General features: G+C 40.8%; 1 protein-coding gene across 1 annotated transcript in view; it reads right to left on the bottom strand.

The window, feature by feature from the left end:
* TMEM178B (transmembrane protein 178B) overlaps nt 1–21041 on the bottom strand; it is a 393258-nt gene that overhangs the window by 370509 nt on the left and 1708 nt on the right. The window lies entirely within an intron of this gene.

The following is a 21041-nucleotide window of genomic DNA, read 5'->3' as shown; positions in this document are numbered from 1 at the left end:
AGAAAGGAAAAGTAGGTGACAGAAGATTAGGGAGGAGAACATCCTTCAAATAAACCTATTACTGTGATAGTTGTGAAAGAAAGTGGCAATAACCAAATAGAAAAATGTGATAAGCTTAGAAATTTCTAAGAGCTTGAAAAAATAAAATTGGTCATGGCATACACCCTGAAAGACATTTTGTGGAAATTCAGAACCTACTTGCTTCCAGATGGAACCAAACATGCTCCCAGCCACAAGCCAGAAGGGTAAAGAAAAAAAAAGAAAAAAGTTATGTGCAATTTTAGGTAGCAATGAATGACATTTCTCACATGGTTTCCAAATTGGGACCTGATTTCCCCTCTATTTCTGAGTAGGAGGCAAAGGTGAAATTGTACACCACCTGCTCCCCTAACTTGCACCTGTTACTCTTTGTTTCTAGAACTTTTATAGTTTTTCTTAGATTTTTGAGTCTTTACAATCTCCAAAGAAGAAATCAAAGAGACTAATGATATCTATGTATGTTTTTATGCTAAGTCGCTTCAGTCCTGTCTGACTGTTTACGACCCTATGGACTGTAGCCCGCCAGGTTCCTCTGTCCATTGGGATTCTCCAGGCAAGAATACTGGAGTGGGTTGCCACACCCTCCTCCAGGGGATCTTCCTGACCCAGGGATTTAACCCATGTCTCTTATATCTCCTGCATTGGCAGGCAGGTTCTTTACCACTAGCGCCACCTGGAAAGCTCAATATATTCATACCTTCTCAAAAAACATGCAGACATATAAATTCAATGTATTCTTTTTCCCCCAAGAAAGGAAGATTTTGTGACTTAAATTCCTACACTAGTCATAGAAAATATTTGTAACTGAGAGGTTCCCAGAAGTTCTTGGGCTTTGTTTCCCAGAGAAACTTACAGTATAATAGACAAAGAAGACTAATTCCACACCACCATAGGTCTTCACTCATTTAATCAGTGGCTCTGAAATGCAGACACAGTGCAGCATTTTTAGGATGACAAGGCAAGAATGTGTCTATTCAGCCTGAAAATAAAGCAGTTTTATCTCAAAAATGACTTGAATGTCATCAGCACCAAAGCACCCTAAGATCCTAATTAAAGTGATGCTATTAAATGAAAATACTGCAGAAACTGTTCATTAAAGATCACTACAGCAGCTAGTAGAAGAGGTTCCAGAATGGGCTGTGCTAGCTTTCAAAACTGAAACCTTTTGAACTTTTCAGAGTAGCATACTTCAAGACACAACACAACACATTTCAACTAACACCTAAGTGCAATATGTATCAAAGGGTCCTACCCATCACCAACCAGCCTAAAACAGGCTACCCTGACCAGTTCCTTTTTATAAAGCAAAAAGCAAAACCAACATGCATTACCAGAGTGAAGTCCACTCTCCAAGCCTGCTTTCTTCAGAGAAAACTTCCATTAAATGCTCAATGTCAACAAGATGCTAACGTGCTACAGAAATTCTCTTCTAAGAAGCTTAAAGCTCTTGGCTCAAATTATCTCACAAGTAGTGTGAGCAAGAAGATAGATAACTTGCATCAAGAAAGACAGTCTCACAGATGCATGTAAATCAATGAAGTCAGAACACTCTCTCACACCAGACACAAAAATAAACTCAAAATGGCTTAAAGACTTAAACATAAGACATGACATCATGAAACTCTTAGAAGAGAACAGAGGCAAAACCTTCTCTGACATAAATTGTACCAGCGTTTTCTTAGGTCAGTCTCCCAAGGCAAAAGAAATAAAACCAAAACTAAACAAATAAGACCTAATCAAACTTATAAGCTTTTGCACAGCGAAGGAACCATAAAACAAAAAAATAACCTAGAGACTGGAAAAAAAATTTGCAAATGATGCAACCAACAAAGGCTTAATTTCCAAAGTATACAAATAATTCATACAACTCAATAACAAAAAAAATCCAATCAAAAAATGGGCAGATAATCTAAATAGACAGTACTCCAAAGAAGACGTACAGATGACCAACAGCCACATGAAAAGATATTCAACATCACTAATTATTAGAGAAATGAAAATAAAAACTACAATGGAGGTATCACCTCACACTGATCAAAATGGTCATCATCAAAAAGCCTACAAATAATAAATGCTGGAGAGAGTATAGAAAAGGAAATCCTCATACACTGTTGTTGAGGATGTAAATTGGTGGAACCGCCATGAGAACAGTATGGAGTTTCCCTTAAAAAACTAAAAATAGAGTTACCATATAATCCAGCAATCCCACTCCAAAGCACACATCCAGAAAAGACAAGACCTCTTATTCAAAAAGACACATGCAGCCCAATGTTCATAGCAGCGCTAGTTAGTATAGTTAAGACATGGAAGCAACCTAAATGTCCATTATCAGATGACAGATAAGAAGATATGGTGTGCATAAACAGTTATGTTATTCATAAACATAATGCTATTCAGCTATAAAAATAGAATGAAATAATGCCATTTGCAGCAACATGAATGGACCTAGAGATTATCATACTAAGTGAAGGAAGTCAGACAAAGACAAATACTACATGGTATCACTTATATGTGTGTGCTAAGTCACTTCAGTTGTATCCGACTCCGTGTGGCCCTATGGACTATAGCCCACCAGGCTCCTGTGTCCATGGGATTCTCCAGGCAAGGATACTGGAGTGGGTTGCCATGCCCTCCTCCAGGGGATCTTCCAACCCAGGGATCAAACCCAAGTCTTTTATGCCTCCTGCTTTGGTAGGCAGGTTCTTTACCACTAGCGCCACCTATCACTGATACGTGCAATCTAAAAAACAGTACAAATGAACTTATTTGAAAAAGAGAAACAGACTCACAGACATAGAAAACAAACTTATGTTTACCAAAGGGGAAAGGGGTGGGGGGAGAGGAATAAACTTGCCATAGGGGATTAACGAAGCACGGTAGTATATACACAACAGAAAACAGCAAGGATTGACTGCATAATATATTATATTATACTATATGCAATTCCCTATGGAATTATATTCAATATCTTCTAACAAACTATAATGGAAAGAATCCGAAAGAATCCAAAAAAGGAACATACATATGTATATATACACACACATATGTATATATGATCACTTTGCTGTATACCTGAAACTAACACAAGATTATAAATCAACTATAATTTAACAAAAAAAAGTAATAAATAAATGATAGTTTCAGATTTTTACTTACTCCCCTAAAACATTATAAATCAACTATACTTTAACAAAAAAAAGTAATAAATAAATGATAGCTTCAGATTTTTACTTACTCCCCTAAAACATGTGTTTCTCCCTGGCTCCATCCCTTCCTCTCGCTCTTTTCTCTGCCTTCCTTTCTGCCTCAACCTTCTCCAGCAATTTCTCCAGCAATCCGTCCTTCTTCTTTCCCTGTACCATCGGTTTTGTCCCTATCTATTGAGTCCCCATCAGCCTACAATTATGCTAATATTTCTCTAATTGAAAAAAGAAGTTTTAAGTCTCTCAGTCTAAATTTCTCAGTCCAGCTACCATTTCTCTCCTTACTTTTACATGGAAAACCCTTTTAAAAGTTGTCTAAACTCAGTCTTCAATTCCTCCCCTCCTCTCATTCACTCTTGAATCCACCACCAGAATCAATGAACTTCCACTTTGTGAAAGCCAAAGTTCAAGTCTCAGCCTCATCTTACTGGACTCACGGGCAGCCTTGCCCACCGTTTACCACTTCCTCCTCCTCCTTAAACCACTTCCTTTATCTGGCTTCCAGGACGCCACACTGTCCTCATTTTTCTCTCACTACACTAGCTGTTCCTTCTTGGTGTCTTTTGCCAATTCCTCCTCATCTCCCTAAGGTTTATAACGCCCCAGGATTCAATCCTTAGACCTCCTCTCTTCTCTACTTACACTCACTCTCTAAGTGATCTCATTCAGTCTCATGACTTTAAAAATACTATAAGCTAGCTGATGACTCCTAAATTTACATCCCAAGTGAGATTTCTCCCCTGAACCCAGGCCCATATATTCAATTAGCTATAAACATTTCCACTTGAACATTCAAAAGGTATCTCAAATGTCATCATTTCCAAAAGAGTGGATTCCCAAACCAAGATCCTCCTCCAGTCCTGACCATCATATTTAATGGCAACTCCATGCTTCCCAGTGGTACTAGTTGTAAAGAACCCATCTGCCAATGCAGGAGACATAAGACATGCAGGTTCAATCCCTGGGTTGGGAAGATCCTCTGGAGGAAGGCATGGCAACTGACTCCAGTATTCTCGCCTGGAGAATCCCATGGACAGAGAAGCCTGGCGGGCTACAGCCCATGGGGTCACAAAGAGTCGGACATGACTGAAACAACTCAGCATGCATGCATGCCAAACACTACCAGCTCCTCAAGCCAAAAACACTGATGCCATCCTTGACTTCTCTTCTTCTCACTCAGGTTGCATTGGATCCCTGAGCCAATCCTGATACAGTTTTTCATTCTAAATATACCCAGAACCCAATCTCTTCTCCCATCGCTCTGGCTCCAGCCACCCTCCATGTGGGCTAGTCTCCCTGATTCCATATGCGCCCCCACTGTCATGTTATTAACTTTGCAACTCAAGTGATCCTTTCAAACCATAAGTCTAGCCTAATTATGCCAATCCGCTTCTCAGAGGCTTCCCATCTCATGCCGTCCTATGTCTTCAAACCCTACGGGAGGTGGCTATTTACTTCGCTGACATCGGATCCTATGACAATGCCCCCCTTCCTACCTTCCCCCAACCCCAGCCATTCTTCCAACATTGCAATTTCTGCAACATGCTAGCTGTTTTTCCCACATCAGGGCTGGTGCCCTATTTGGTTCACTACAGTACCCTAGGGCTTCCCTGGTGGCTCAGATGGTAAAGAATCCACCAGTAAAGTGGGAGATCTGGGTTCGATCCCTGGGTTGGGAAGATTCCCTGGAGGAAGACACAGCAACGCACTCTAGTATCCTTGCCTGGAGAATCCCCATGGACAGAGGAGCCGGGTGGGCTACAGCCCATGGGGTCACAAAGACTCAGACACTACTGAGCGACTAAGCGCACTGCACCCTAAGCTCCTAATACAAACCCTGATATGTAAGTATTCACCAGATACGTGTTGAATAAATGAATATACAATCCTGTAATTTATTCGTGGCATCATAAAGGAGAACCATTATTACACACACACCCTAGAAAAAGTCACCATCCTCTCTGACACCATACCCTAGGAACCCACCTGCACATAAGTACACTGAGCTCAAACAAAACCTTGACTCCATGTGTCCACAGCCTTCAAGTCAAGAACTTTAGCCAAGGAGCTCTGTACCATCTTCTGGAAGTCTCCGCCGCTCTCAAACCACACTCATCTCACTTTGTGTTTAGGGTCACTAATCTTCCCAACATCTCACGGATGCTGTACCCAAGCCCACCCCAAGTATCTTAAAAATCAGTGTTCAAGTCATAAAGAAGACTTTTAAAAATTAACAGGACAACTAAACTGCAGAATAACTACAATCAAGTCATGTTTGAGGCCAAGAGAATCAATTCTGTATTTCGCCACCTAGGAATTCTTCTACTTAAACAAACTGAATCCATTTGGAACAGAAACTCTCTTGGAGTGTATGTTTAGCATGTTAAGGTCTGCATCATAGGAATCATCACCTTGAGAAAGTCCGTTTCTCTCTTCCAAATAATAAGGAGCTCAGTACAGGGATGTCGCTGTTGTTCCTGAGTGCACTTCACTACCTGGAGACGATCTATCTTCTGTGAAGGAGCCATTATGGTCTCTGATGCATCCCCCTTTTTAGCAGCTTTTATTGATCTGCAAGCACCCAGCCAGCCACCACACCACTACGGATATGTGTAATAAAAGCTGATACAGGCGTGCTGCCGGCACAGGAGATAAACGTCCTTTTCTGAAATGGTAACAACTCTGCTGACCCCAAAAGATGAGATGCCACCTTACAGTTTGAAATAAACCTCTGGATTCCTATAGGTTTTAAAATAAGTGTTTATGGCAAGAGACGGTTTACTAGGGTAAGGGCGACCCTCCATTTAATTAGACTCGCATTGCTGCATAGATCACTTATACTTTCTATAATCACTTTTTACAATTAATCTAGCTCTTCAAAACACAAGTTCAGTCTTCAGTTGGGATGCCTACCCAATGGTTACTACTGAATGTACAATCTGAATTTTGGTCTATAGTGCTTTATGCAATTTAGGCAGAGGGTTCTGAAAATCATTTTCCTAGTTTAAACTCAGCATAGACTTAACCAATATAACTCCAGGAGATACAGTGGTCATAGAAAATGTTTCCTTGGTAAGAATCATTTATTCAGCTTAGTTAGAGAACCAAGCAAGGTAGCCAGATGTATATTCATATGCTGAAAAACAAAAGAATTATTCTGCTATCCAAATGACAGCAATAGTCTGCCCTTAGTAGATCACATAGCTAAAGGAGACGTTCCCAAAACCTCCCCTGTGAGATGACCAGCCTGAACAACAGTCGCTGCTGTTTTGGAAGAAAATTCACTTCCCAGTGACATGGACAGTAAATGCATCTCTCATCCATTGTTGAGCTGGGACGCGGTGGTCTTCACAAGCAAAGATGGGTTGGTTGGCCATGATGTCTTTGTGTCCCCAAATCCTTCTGTAGGGGATGGATGTTTTCCATGAGCAATGTTGCTCACCAACCACAGTGGGGCCAGATGCACCAGAGGCTTGGAAATAGATGTGGACCCTGTTTATGCAGCATCACTGACCCACGCCAGCTGGACGTCATGAAAAGTAAACTGAGGGATGAACCAGAGAGGCAGTCACAAAGACACAATCTCCATCTTCTGGCTGTTATCTGACCAAACTCTCTATGAGAAGAAATTTGAAGACGCTGCCCTTAGTAAACAGTGGAGAGGGAAGCTTGATAAGACAGCCTGAAGACAAGCCTCATGATTAACACTGAGAAACTTGAGGGGATAATCACATATGCCAGACCCAGAGGTAAATATGGAAATTCCAGCATCCACAATGGGGACAAGAAATGGAGAGATGGGACTTCCCTGGTGGTCCAGTGGCTAAGACTCCATGCTCCCAATTCAGGGGGCCTGGGTTCAGTCCCTGGTCAGGGAACTAGACCCTGTATTCTGTAATGAAGACCCCATGCAGCCAAATAAATAAATACATACATATTTTTTAAAAGAAAAAAAAAATGAAATGGGCCTAGCTTTCTCTTTACCCAATATGCTGCAGGTGGGAGGACCAGTCTAAGAAAAGCATGCCAAGAAGAGAAAGTAGGCAAGATCATAACGAAGAGGCCCAGTCCAGGATACATGGAACAATCTCCACTTGAAATTCTCCTCATGTGAATCAGAGATATGGGCGCTTTAAGAAAATACAAACCTTAACAAAAGAAATAAATCAAAGTTTATTGTATGCATTACAGAGCAACTCACAGCAGGTTTCCTTTTAATAGTGAGTTTCCCTAGTCCAGTGAAATTATGGCTCTTTGTTAAATAAGACTTCCAGATTGACTGCATTAACGGAAATAAACCTTCATTCATCCAATAACTATGTATTAAATACCTATTATGGACCATGCATTATGCAAAACACTGCAGATAAAAAGATGAATAATAAGTAGCTCAAAAATAGTCTTAAAAAGGAGGGAAACATATGGGGAAACAAAATGTCACTGGTGCTAGGAAGATGTCTGTTGTGTGACAGAGAGCTAAGGAGGAAGAAGGCAATTCTCCCTTGGAGACAGAGGTGATGGAACCCAAGTAAGACTAGGAGGAGGGGCCCATGGCTGATCCCCAAACGATAAGCAGGTGCTGGCCAGGCTGAGTTGGGGGTGGGTATAAGCAGGGACAGAGGCTTCTAGGCAAAGGAAGAAGCTTCATCACCAAAGGCTCCCAAGTCTCAAACAGTTTAGCCTGTTTGGGGACCCAGGAGTTCTTCATCAGAGCTGGAGGACAGCATGCTGGAGAGAAGTAGGCAAAAGGATGAGATGGGCAGATTGCAGAGAGGGGGCGGGGAATGTTGCCAGGCCTGTGAGTCCTCACAAGCCAAGAGGACTTTATCATGGATCTTTCATGACCGACAGGTTGGGAGGGGCCACTGAAGAATTTTGAGCAGAGTGATAACATGATTAGACTTACATTTAAGAAAAATCACTCTGAATGGAAAGCACTGACGGGAGATGAGATTAGAGAACAGGGAAACCAAGCAGAGAATGCCACAAGAACTCAGGTGATGTGGACCTCACCACGGCAGCAATATCAGAACAGCGTGGGGAGATGAGCAGAAGAGTATCAGGAGGAAAAGTGACTTTACTGCTCGGATGAGTAGGGCAAGAATGAAGCGATCTCTAAGCATGACTCCCAAGTTTCTGGTCTGGGCAAGCAGGGAGGCAGTGAGATCATTTCCCGAGATGGAGGAAAGTGAAAGAGCAATGACTGGGAGAAAAAGAAAACAGGTTCTTTGGGACCTATGGAACCTCCAAGCGGAGATATTCGACAGGTGAGGTGTTTGGGTGGAGGGTCTGATTGAGAGATTCCCAGTGCAATAGGTTGGGAACATCAAGGCCAAAATCGGTCATGGACTTGAAATGGCTCAAGGGGAGAGTGAGGGAAAGAAAAAGAAGTGGTACCCTGGAGAACACTCACATGGGCTGAGAAAGAAGAGCTAGTGTTGGGGAGGAGGTAAGAACCAAGACAGAAGCAGCCCAGGAGAGGATGGTGCCCCCAAAGCCAGGGGAGGTGACATTTTCAAAGAGAAGGAGAGGAGTCGGGGAGGAAATCCAGTCGCAGGGGCCTCAAAGTGCACTAAAGGTGAAAAAGACAAGAAAGCCCAGTGAGGAGACAGGCCACGCCTGAAAAGAACAAGGGCGGAGCAAGATGAACTTCTGTTTCGTGTTAACACATTCATGGAGGAGGGAGAAAGAGGAAGAGGTTGAAGACACAGAGGCCAGCCCTTCCCAAAGTCACTCATCTCAGGAAGGGCAGGAAGAGCATCCTTGCATAGCACGATGAATAAAGCAGCTCATCCACATGGGACCTGGAGATGCAGGCCTGCCCAGAGCTTCACATGGGCATCTCTTCAGCCCCGTGGTTGCTGAAATATGAGCATGAAAGTTATTCTGCTTCAACGCCCCTGAAATCCCCTAAGACTTTCATGACCCCTAGTAACTTCAGGTCCAGCTCTGGTGCTTGAAAAGCATTATCAGGTGAAAATGGGACCCCTGCTGTAATTCTGATGGGCCTGGAGCTTGTATTCCAGCTGGAGCTTGTATGGCGTGGGAACATACCATTGCTCCTGGCTGAAGTCACCCTCAAAATTCTAAGAATATAATTCTGACTCCTTCCTACCAATTCTCAGCTTTTCCTTTGCTAGGTCATCTGAGGTCCTCCCGGAGGGTCCATGGGCCTTCCCAAAAGCTCGTGCTCAATCTCTGGTGGGCTGTACTCTCCCTGTCTCCGTGCCTTAGCTACTAATGTTCAGTGTCTGATTAAGTTCACTGGAGGGAGGGCTTTGGCTTAACTCTCTGGCCCTCGGAATGCTGGGTTTTTCTCCACAAGCTGCAGGAAACCTATAAAGCAAGGAGCGAGGTCCACATTCATCTCTATCTCAGAAATAGGTCATTTTAAAGCCCTGGCTTCCTCTTCTTACACCACATCAGAAGTGGGGAAAACATGACTTTATCCTTTCTAAACCCTTCCCCCCGGGAGCAACTCTCAGTGCAAACTGTTGGTTAAGGGTTACCTGATTCTCCTCTTTGTTACTACTTACAAAAGTCAGTCATAGGCTTATTCAAAGTTTTCCAAGAATTTTCTTTAAAAGAATCTGCCTCCTGAACACTGAACAGAAGAGTCTGAAAAAAATGTTAACTTTTTTTGGTCAGAATAGCAATAATCTTTCAAACAGCTTCAGTGTGCATGCATACGTGTGTCCCATTGGCTTCATATCTGTTTTTGTTGCTGTTGTTTTAATAAATAAAATATTAATATCACAGATAATTTGAAAGCTCCATCCCAATTCCGTTTCCTTTCTTGTCCTGAGAAAGATAAACATCATCCTTCATTTTGGGTTTATTAGTCACATGCATATTTTTATAAACACAAATAAACCATATCTCATGCTATCTGATCTGTTTTTGAGTTGCATATAAAGGGCATCATACTCCTCATTTCATTCTGCACCCTGATCCTTTCACTCCAATTTTATCTTTCTCCACTTGGAAACACGCAGGTCTAGTAGATGTCTTTTAAATGTACAGTGGTAGTTTCCACCATATGAACAAACCATACCTATTATCCATGGTCCTATTAATGATGTACACAAGTTTTTCATTTTTGTTTACTTGTTTATTTTATTATTATAAGACAGTGGTGCCGTGGTGATTCCTGGATGTGTTCCATGAACGCGTAAGTGTATATAGCCTGGGGCAAAACTGTCAGGAGACAAGGCACGCGTGTCCTCAGCCTCACAAGGTGGTATCTAATGCTGTGTTAATCAGCATACAGAGGCACAGGAGCTCGGAGCTTCTTTAAGGTAAAGATGAGCCTATCCCATCCAGGTCTACAAAACACTCCAGAGCCTTGGGGAGTAAGAGTTGTGTCTGCCTAAATAGAACTGCTATTACAAAGATGAAGAGACATGGAGGGCAAATCTGAATGAGAGATTGCTCTAGAGCAAATAAAGTGTCCAACAGAGTGAGCTTCAGAATATAGAACAGCAGGGCATTTTCAAATGCAGGAAATGATATAAATTTATGAAGATGACCTAATATAAAGTAAATTGCCTTTTCTTGGCAAAATACTTGGACGCCAAAAAAAAATCAATTGAAATAATTCAGATACTGCAGTCCCCCATAAAAGCAGCAAATCTGTCAAACTTCTCTGAATGCCAACAGCAACCTCCGCTCAGAATAAACATCACCTGTAGAAGATTCCTAGTGACTCCTAGAATAGGGCTTTAAAAATCATCTCTGTGTATACAGATTTACAAAAAATAAACTTTTTTCATCCTTAAATTACCTGTGCGTTGCTTGACATATTTATACTTGCTGGTATTTTTAAATATTGCTGAACAGACTTTCTCTGATATGATTTTTAAAATCTGGGAGCAATAGCTGCTTCTTGGGAGAAGGACTGGGTGTCTGGGGGACAAATGTGGGTGGAACGCAGACCCGACAAGTATTACCTTGTCGTTATTAATTAATCACTTTTAACTAAGGCTCAGATTTCATTTTATCAACCCACAGATAACCTAAGTACATCTTAGGACCAGCTGTCCCCTTTTTGGCAAAGCTTCCTCTAATTGCTCCAGAACTCAAGAATCACTCAGGACCTCAGTACATAAATCTCTCAAAGAACCAAACCTGGATCTCCAAAACATACAAACGGCCCATCCAGCTACGTCAAAAGAACAAACACCCAATCCAAAAATGGGAAGAAGATCTAAATAGGCATTTCTCCAAAGAAGACACATAGATGGCCAAAAAGCACATGAATAGATGCTCAACATCACTAATTATCAGAGAAATGCAAATCAAAACTACAATGAGGTTACCACCTCACACTGGTTAGAACAGCCATCATCAAAAAAAAAAAAAAAAAAAAAAGAAAGAAAGAAAGAAAATCTACAAACAAATGCTAAGAGAGGGTGTGGAGAAAAGGAAATCCTCCTACACTGTTGGTGGGAATGTAAATTGGTATGGAGAACAGTATGAAGGTCCCTTTAAAAACTTAAAATAGAGTTACCATATGATCCAGTAATCCCACTCCTGAGCACATATCTGTACAAAATCATAATCTGAAATGATACATGTATCCCAATGTCCACTGCAGCACCTTTTACAATGACTAAGACATGGAAGCAATCTAAATGTCCAACAACAGAGGAATGGATAAAGAAGCCATGGTACATATATACAATGGAATATTATGCAGTCATAAAAAATGAAATAATGCCATTTGCAGCAACATGGAAGGACCTAGAGATTATCATACAAAGAGAAGTCAAAGACCAATATCATATAATATTACTCATGTGTAAAATCTAATTTTTTTTAAGTTACAAATGAACTTTTTTACAAAACAGAAGCAGACTCATAGACAGCAAAAGCAAACTTATGGTTACCAAAGAGAAAACATGGAGGAGGGGGATAAATCAGGAGCTCGAGATGAACACATACACACCGTTACATACAAGATAGAAGAGCAACGTGTTGTGTAGAACAGGGAACTCTAGTCAGTATTCTGTAATAACCTCTAGGAGAAAAGATGAGAGGAAAAGAATCTAAGAAAGTATAAATATATTTGTATACACATGTATCAGTTCAGTTCAGTCGCTCAGTCGTGTCTGACTCTTTGCGACCCCATGGACTGTAGCACGCCAGGCCTCGCTGTCCATCACCAACTCCAAGAACTTACTCAAACTCATGTCCATTGAGTCAGTGATGCCATCCAACCATCTCATCCTCTGTTGTCCCCTTCTCCTCCCGCCTTCAATCTTTCCCAGCATCAGGGTCTTTTCAAATGAGTCAGCTCTACGCATCAGGTGGCCAAAGTATTGGAGCTTCAGCTGCAGCATCAGTCCTTCCAATGAATATTCAGGACTGATTCCCTTTAGGATGGACTGGTTGGATCTCCTTGCAGTCCAAGGGACTCTCAAGAGTCTTCTGCAACACCACCGTTCAAAAGCATCAATTCTTCGGCACTCAGCTTTCTTTATAGTCCAACTCTCACATCCATACATGACCACTGGAAAAACCATCGCCTTGACCAGACGGATACATATTTATATGTGGGACTTCCCTGGTGGGTCAGTGGAAAAGAATCTGCCTGCCAATGCAGGAGACACAGGTACCATCCCTGGGTTGGGAAGATCCCTTGGAGGAGGAAATGGCACCCCACTCCAGTATTCTTGACTGGAAAATCCCATGGACAGAGGAGCCTGGCAGGCTACAGTCCATGGAGTCATAAAGAGTCGGACACAACTTAGTGACTAAACAGCAATAATAAGTATAACCGAATCACTTTGCTGCACACTTGAAACCAACACAACACTGTAAATTAACTATACTCTAACAAAATTAAAATATTTTTTTAAAAAAGAACTAAACTTGGGGTTTTTATTTGTCAGTCTTCTGTATACTGCCTTTTTTCTCTTTGAGGACAGGAGCTATTAATACCTATCTCACTCAGGATCCTCCAGCCCCAAGTAATGTGCCTGAAATAGCCGGAACTTAAAAGGCATTTTTAGAATAAACACAGAGAAGTGTTCTTTACCATACGATGGTTTTTAAATGACCCAAGGAACATATTCATTATTTTTACTTGTTTTATATACTGGTATTCTTGAAAAGTTTTGTTTAGAAAAAAGATACAATCCTCAAAGGTGTTTCAATGGAAGGCCTATGAAGGCAGATATTTTGTCTGTTTCATTAACTTCTAATGTCCAAAACATACCAGAGTTAGTGCCTTGCACATAGTAGCTGCTCAAAAAATGTGTTGAATAAATGAACATCCTTGGTTATGAAGGATTCTACACACCAGGAATCCGGAATCCAGTTCCTTTCTCTATTAAGTTTCTTAATTCTTTTAATTAATTTCTTTGTTTTAATTGTGGTGAAACAGAGTTAGTGATGGACAGGGAAGCCCAGTGAGGTGCAGACCACGGGGTCCCAAAGAGTCAGACACGACTGAGTGACTGAACTGATACGTAACATAAAATTGATCATATGGGGAGGGAGGCAGGAGGGGGGATCAGGATGGGGAACACATGTAAATCCATGGCTGATTCATGTCAATGTATGGCAAAAACCACTACAATATTGTAAAGTAGTTAGCCTCCAACTAATAAAAATAAATGAAAAAAATGGATCATATGAAGCATTTTTAAGAATACAGTTCTGCAAACTATGGACACCAAGGGGGAAGGGAAGATCGGGGTGAATTGGGAGACTGGGATTGACATATATACACTACTGATACTATCTATAAAACAGGTAACTAATGAGAACCCGCTATATAGCACAGGAAACTGTATTCAATACTCTGTGGTGACCCAAATGGGAAGGAAATCCAAAACAGAGCATACACAGAGCTGATTCACTTTGCCGAACAGCAGAAATTGATACAACATTGTAAAGCAACTATGCTCCAGTACAAATTAATAATAAAAAGAATACAGTTCTGTACTTTTAGTACATGAAGTACATCCATATTGTCATGCAACCAGCACAACCTTTCTCCATCAAGTTTTTAGATTTTTTAACCTCAATCTGCAACATGGCATTTTAAATGATTAGTAAGAGAGATGGTGAGTTTTTATTACACAGTCCTACACTGGAACAAAATTAGCTGCTTTGTTTTCCACCTCTTCCTTTTACAAACTCCCACCCTGCCATGATCCTTTCTGCAACATCTCCATCTCTTTCAATTTGCTCTTTCTTTCCCTCTCTTTCACCTTCTCTCAACCATTTGCCCATTATTTACCCCCTGTCACCTACATTTAACTTTCTCATCAAATGTGAAAGGGTTTGACGTTCATACAATCCAAACCTACTCTTTTATACATGAGGAAACAAAGTCCTTTAAAAGAATGTATGTGAAGATCATGGCATCCGGTCCTATCACTTCATGGCAAATAGATGGGGAAACCATGGAAACACTAGTGAAAGACTTTATTTTCTTGGGCTCCAAAATCACTGCAGATGGTGACTGCAGCCATGAAATTAAAGACACTTGCTCCTTAGAAGAAAAGCTATGACCAATCTAGACAGCATATTAAAAAGCAAAGACATTACTTTGCTGACAAAGGTCCATATAGTCAAAGCTATGGTTTTTCCAGTAGTCATGTATGCATATGAGAGTTGGACTATAAAGAAAGCTGAGCACCAAAGAATTGATGCTTTTGAACTGTGGTGTTGGAGAAGACTCGAGAGTCCCTTGGACTGCAAGAAGATCAAATCAGTCCATCCTAAAAGAAATCAGTCCTGAATAGTCATTGGAAGGACTGATGCTGAAGCTGAAGCTCCAATACTTTGGCCACCTGATGTGAAGAACTGACTCATTAGAAAAGATCCTGATGCTGGGATAGATTGAGGGCGGGAGGAGAAGGAGATGACAGAGAATGAGATGGTTGGATGGCATCACCGACTCGACTGACATGAGTTTGAGCAAGCTTCAGGAGTTGGTGATCGACAGGGAAGCCTGGTATGCTTCAGTCCACAGGGTCTCAAAGAGTTGGATACAACTGAGCAACTGAACTGACTGGACTGACTGACTGATGCATTGTCTCAAAAACAGCAGATGTCCAATCAAGACGTTAGAATAAATGCCCTGTCCACTCATCCATCAACTCATGCACAGCCTTCTCTCTATGTGTATTTTTGGGGGTAAGGAGTTATAAAAGTATCTGCATCTGAATGAACACTTGTGACTCTACTATCCAATGTCTAGATGTATACGTGTGTGTGTGATAGGTGTGTGTATGTGTGCGTGTGTGTGTGATGAGTCTGATCCAGAGTGTGTTTAGGATTCTGCCTGAAGGCCTAGGATTACCTACTAATAGCAAAGAGGGAGAAAATATTTTTAACTGACAATCCAAAGTGGAATATAGAATCGATCCTCTAATTGATCCTTACCAACCCTACAGTAAAAGAATAAATAAACTGACCTCTGCAACAGAAATAAGGCTCTTGACTTCATTGGCTCAATAAGATGAGCTCACCCCTGAGCTCCCTGACCAGATGATTCCTGATCCAGCTGAAACAGACGTGACCTCCTGCAAAAGAGCCTGGTCCACTCACATATGACAATGAACTTGGGAAACCGTGAGCTGGAGTATAAGCTCCCTCAGGACAAGAACCACATGATGACTTTGCTCTCCCCCAACACACATGTAACATACACGCATGGAGATGCACGCCTTATACAGAGATCATGGGTTTTGTATGTATCTGCCTGTGAGCAGGTAAAGCCTCCAGATATTATGAAACCAAAACTAATAGAACTATTTATTCTTTTGGCTTAATGTTTCATCTTCCCCTTTGTGCGTATCAAGGGTGAAGACATTTCACAGCATTCACTACTGCATGTTATATTCTACGCTGATTAGCTCGTTAGATGTTATTTTTATTTCATCTGTATTTATTTATTGTATCTCTCCACCGCCCACCCCACCAGGGAATGTAAGCTTCTCCACAATGCCCAGCCTCTAGACCCTCAATAAGTATTTGTGGAATGAATGTGTATGTCATTCATTTCTATAAGCTCAGCATCTACCACAGTGAACAAAAAGAAAAAAAAAAAAACTCAAAAATTACAGGACAAAAGGTGGATGAAATTCTGTTGGCGGGTCTCAAGGCAAGGTGAAATGTTTTTCTTTGAAATGACCTTCCTCTCAGTGCTAACCTGAAGACTTCCAGCAGGTCTCACCTTTGTGGACTCTAAATTACTTCCTGTTTTTCTACATCTTTGAAAGAGCAAGCTTATTTTTATTGAAGAATAGTTGATTTACAAAGTTGTGTTACTTTCAGGTAAACAGCAAAATAACCCTACTTTTTTTTTTTAATTTGGGGAATCAATACACCAGCCTCTTCTCTACCCACCCCCGCCCCAACAGATTCTCTGGCGACAGTAGAGTGGGGTGGGGAAGTCTCCAAACCCAGAGCCAGAATTCAAAGCCTGACACCTTCATTTTCTTATCATGAGAATGTGACAAGTTAAGAGAGCTTTGTGTGTCAGTTTCCTCAACTGTAGAATAGAGATAAATAATAAAAATACCCACCTCAGCGCAGTATCATGAAGAATAAGTTACCTAATAAACACAAAACTCTTAGAAGAGTACCTGACCATCAAGTTTGATCACTATTAATCAAATAGTAATACTATTAATAAATAGTAATACTAACAGTAATACTAATAATAAATAGTAACACTCTTACTCTGGCTGAGCGGTGAAGAATTGATGTTTTTGAACTGTGGTGTTGGAGAAGACTCTTGAGAGCCCCTTGGACTGCAAGGAGATCCAACCAGTCCATCCTAAAGGAAATCAGTCCTGAATATTCATTGGAAGGACTGATGTTGAAGCTGAAACTCCAATACTTTGGCCACCTGATGCAAAGAGCTGACTCATTTGAAAAGACCCTGATGCTGCGAAAGACTGAAGGCGGGAGGAGAAGGGGATGACAGAGGATGAGATGGTTGGATGGCATCACTGACTCAATGGACATGAGTTTGAGTAAACTCCGGGAGCTAGTGATGGACAAGGGAGGCCTGGTGTGCTGCAGTCCATGGGGTCGCAAAGAGCCGGACACAACTGAGCAACTGAAATGAAATGAACTGAAATACTATTACTATCTGAAGTGATGGCCATTAGCCACATATGGCTGTTGAGCATCTGTAATGTGACCAAGGGAGTGATTTTTAAATTTATTTCAGTATGACTATTTTAAGTTTAAACAGACACCTGTGGCTGGTGGCCGCCCTGTGGGCAGCACTGCTACAGGGGATCTCAGTCCACAAGCTCCGTAACGCCGTCCCTGCCTGCTCTCCAACTCCTGGTCTGCTCCTCTCCCTCGCCCCAGAAATCAACACTCACAAGGCCAAACAGCAGGTTCACACCTCCAAGGCTGTGCCTGTGCTGGCCTCTTTGCCTGAAATGCCCTTCCTCCCCATCCACCCCCAAACGTCCTTAAGATCTTGTTCAAATTTCATTTCCTCAGGGCAACTCTCCCTAACTCCCTCCCACCTGACCTCATCCCACTGCGGACACAATGGAGCGTCACCTCCTCTGTGTTTCTCTGCATCTGTTTCTGTCACTCTGGTTATCCCAGACTCAGCACTTACTCTGTGTGATACTAACAGAATGATGGAAATTCTAAGGACCAGTCTTTGTTCCAGTGATACAGGCCCATTCGCTAATACCTGTGCAGCAAACACTAGATGAGTCCATTATTAATCTGTGAATGTGTACAAGGTTTTATTAACACAAACTTTAGAACATTGACTACCACTCCATAATTATTTAGGTCAAGTTCTCTATAAGGCCTATTTTCAAATAATAAAGAAGTTCTTAGCATGTCAGTTGAAGGTCTACTGATTTCAAGCCGTATCAACATAACATTTCAGTACTAACCAAAGAATCTGAATCTTCCCTGGAACAAACTCCTCCCTGTGTTTGCTCCTTCTAACAGTTTGAAAGTCTCTAGGATTTCAGAAACTGATCCTGCCATTTATCTGTCCCCAGTGCTCACAGTGACTTACCGGGAAGACACAGATGAGATTGAAAAGAAAGAAAACGAGAGGACCTGATTATAGACACAGATGGGAATTCAAGGATGAGTGATCTTTGCTACATCTTCTACTCAAATTCTGCCCTCAAGAAGGAAAAAATTAAAATTTTGTCTAACGTGAAAAATAACGATTGTGGGTGATATGTGTCTATTCATTGACATGTGTTATCCAAAACTGTATTGTGTTGCTCTTACTCCTTAGCAAAGCTTTTGCTCAAGAAATCTCCCCTGTTAAATTATGAAGCCTCTGTTGCAATATTAAGCTGCCCTGAGAATCACACTGGTCCTTTTTTTCTATCACAATTTTCTGACTAATCCTTTATTTGGATTCCCACACAGTGTTCCAGCAATTAGAATAAGCTTTTGATGGATACATTTCTGAGAACCTAATTTGTATGAGTTACTTCCCAAGTACCAAGCATCGGGTGGATGTATTTTACAAATGATTATCTTTCCTGCCCTCCAGGAACTTATGGTTCAATAAGACAAACAAATAAACACACAGTGATCAGAAACGTCTTCTTGTGGGCACAGTCATGTCAGCAGGGCAAGAAACGGATTTCAGAAAGCATATGAATCCAAAGGACTTTGTCTTCAAATCAGATATAGATTTGATTTTTTTCCTTATTAATTATGTGGTATTATTGTAAAATGCATAAACAGCATTTTCTAAGGTAATGAACATTGACTTAATAAACGATTGAGTTCTTTAGGACTCTAGGATAAATCTCTAATTTTCACATAATATTGACAGATTTTACATATTTTTTTTTCTGATTTCCCTTTCCCCCCTGCCCAACACATATCTCCAGAATTTTAATCTAAGATGTTTCCCAAAAAACCAAAGGTCTAAGATAGGTTTTGAGACTGCTAATAAACACTGTGAGGTAAATATTTTTCTCTAAGATGTCTTAAACTTAAAAGATATCAATTTATTTTTTTATTTTTTAACTTCCTTCTAAAATCTGCACATCTAGGAAGAACATTCTGCATGCTACTAGAATTGCTTGTGAATTCTCCTAACATAAGATGCACTTATTTCCACAGTGTGTCCATCACTGCTGAGAAAAAACAGATCTGGCTTTCAAAGATTATGTTTTGAGATTAAAAATGAAGATAGTGACCTTAAGTCTTTCAAGATTTGTAAGTCTGGCATGCTATCTATCTCAATAATACCTAACAAGAATGTCAAATGGACAGAAATGGCCATGGTAAGCAGGTGCTTGCAGCTGACAGTGATTGCTGTATTTTGGGTGATGGGAAACAGTGTTTCCATTAGTTCAAGTGAAATACAATGCCCTGCCAACTCAAGGTATCAGTGTATTCAATCCCACTGCTGTGCCCTGTCCATTTTCTGTTGCTTCAATTCAAAATCAGCCCATACAAAGTCAAAATGTTGTACATTCTTCCCCTATCCCTTTCCCTGTCGCTGTGCTTCCAGCTTCACCGGAAGAACATGTCACTATGGTAACCAATCCCTCTGGTGCACAGACCAAGTCAACCTTTCTCGTCCGACTGCCAAGCAGAGCAACATGGAATCAAAGCTCTCAATGGAACTACCAGAAGTCATGAATTCCAGTCCCCGTTTTCTCAGTGGGGTTAACCAATATCAGGCAGAAGGATACCAGTCTTGTTCCACAAGATGTTCAAGAAAGGAAATTCAAGAATGTCCTTCAGCTAGTCCTACCAGTGTTTATCAGTCGTTAGTAACATGAATCCTTCCTCACATTTCAGCTAACTTCCTATCATTCCAATTTTAATGAAAGCAGAAAATGACACATAAAGTAACATTTTCCTGAATCTGAGAATTTGAAAACTGTTACAAAGCCAACCATTGTCAAAATCTATTTTGCTTCCTCTTCTTTCCCAAACCCAAGATTCTCTCTTCTGCAAATCTCTAATATCCTGTACAGTTTGACAAAGTTGTAGAGCTCCAAGCGGGTCACCCTACTTTACTAAGAGTCTAACCATGAAGCAGATGTGATGCTTGTAATAGTAACACATTCTTAACAAAATCATCTAAAATCCCTAGTAATTCTACAGAAGATGCAGAACAAATACTAAGATGGATTCTCTTTCTGAACCTACCCACCTAAATTTGAGTGGCCACCCAAACTATACCCACTGTTTGTCTTTCTTAAACAACTGACTTTTTTTTTCAAATTAACAATTTTTTTTCTGATCCACTTCAACATTTTAACAAATCAAAGAACATCAGTTGTCAAACACAAGATTTTAAAATAGCAGCAACCCTGTAGTGTAATTATTGACATTAGGAAAAACTACCTCATATGGTAGCCACAAAGACCTTTCAGACAACAGCATTGTTTTCACCTTGGTATTACCATTTAACAGATGAAGAAAATGAAGGGGGTGGGAGGAACTCATGAAATTGCACCACAACTTCCAGGGTGCAGCTATCATTAATGCATATTCCAGCATGCATATTCCCTTCTTCAGAGCAATATTAATATACACACAAACAATATTTCAGTGGACTAATGGAACAGGATGCTCCCCAAAGTATAAATCATGCAAGATCTACAAACTGCATCAGATGAGCAGACTTTTAAAAATTTTTGTGATCATATTAAAGAATCAAGTACATTTTTATCACTAGCAAATGCAGTTTGCTTTCTGCTTTCGTATACTCTGGATATTTTTTCTACAAATCTTCTGAAACTAGCATTTTTCCTCTTAAGTACCCACTCTGGTGTTACTGGGAGAAAAAAAAAAACTACTTTCCTG

Source organism: Muntiacus reevesi, chromosome 6 (genome assembly GCF_963930625.1).
Source record: "Muntiacus reevesi chromosome 6, mMunRee1.1, whole genome shotgun sequence".
NCBI classification, from domain to species: Eukaryota; Metazoa; Chordata; class Mammalia; order Artiodactyla; family Cervidae; genus Muntiacus; species Muntiacus reevesi.
The sequence above is the reverse complement of the archived record's forward strand: the minus strand, read 5'-3'. Positions and strand labels throughout refer to the sequence as shown.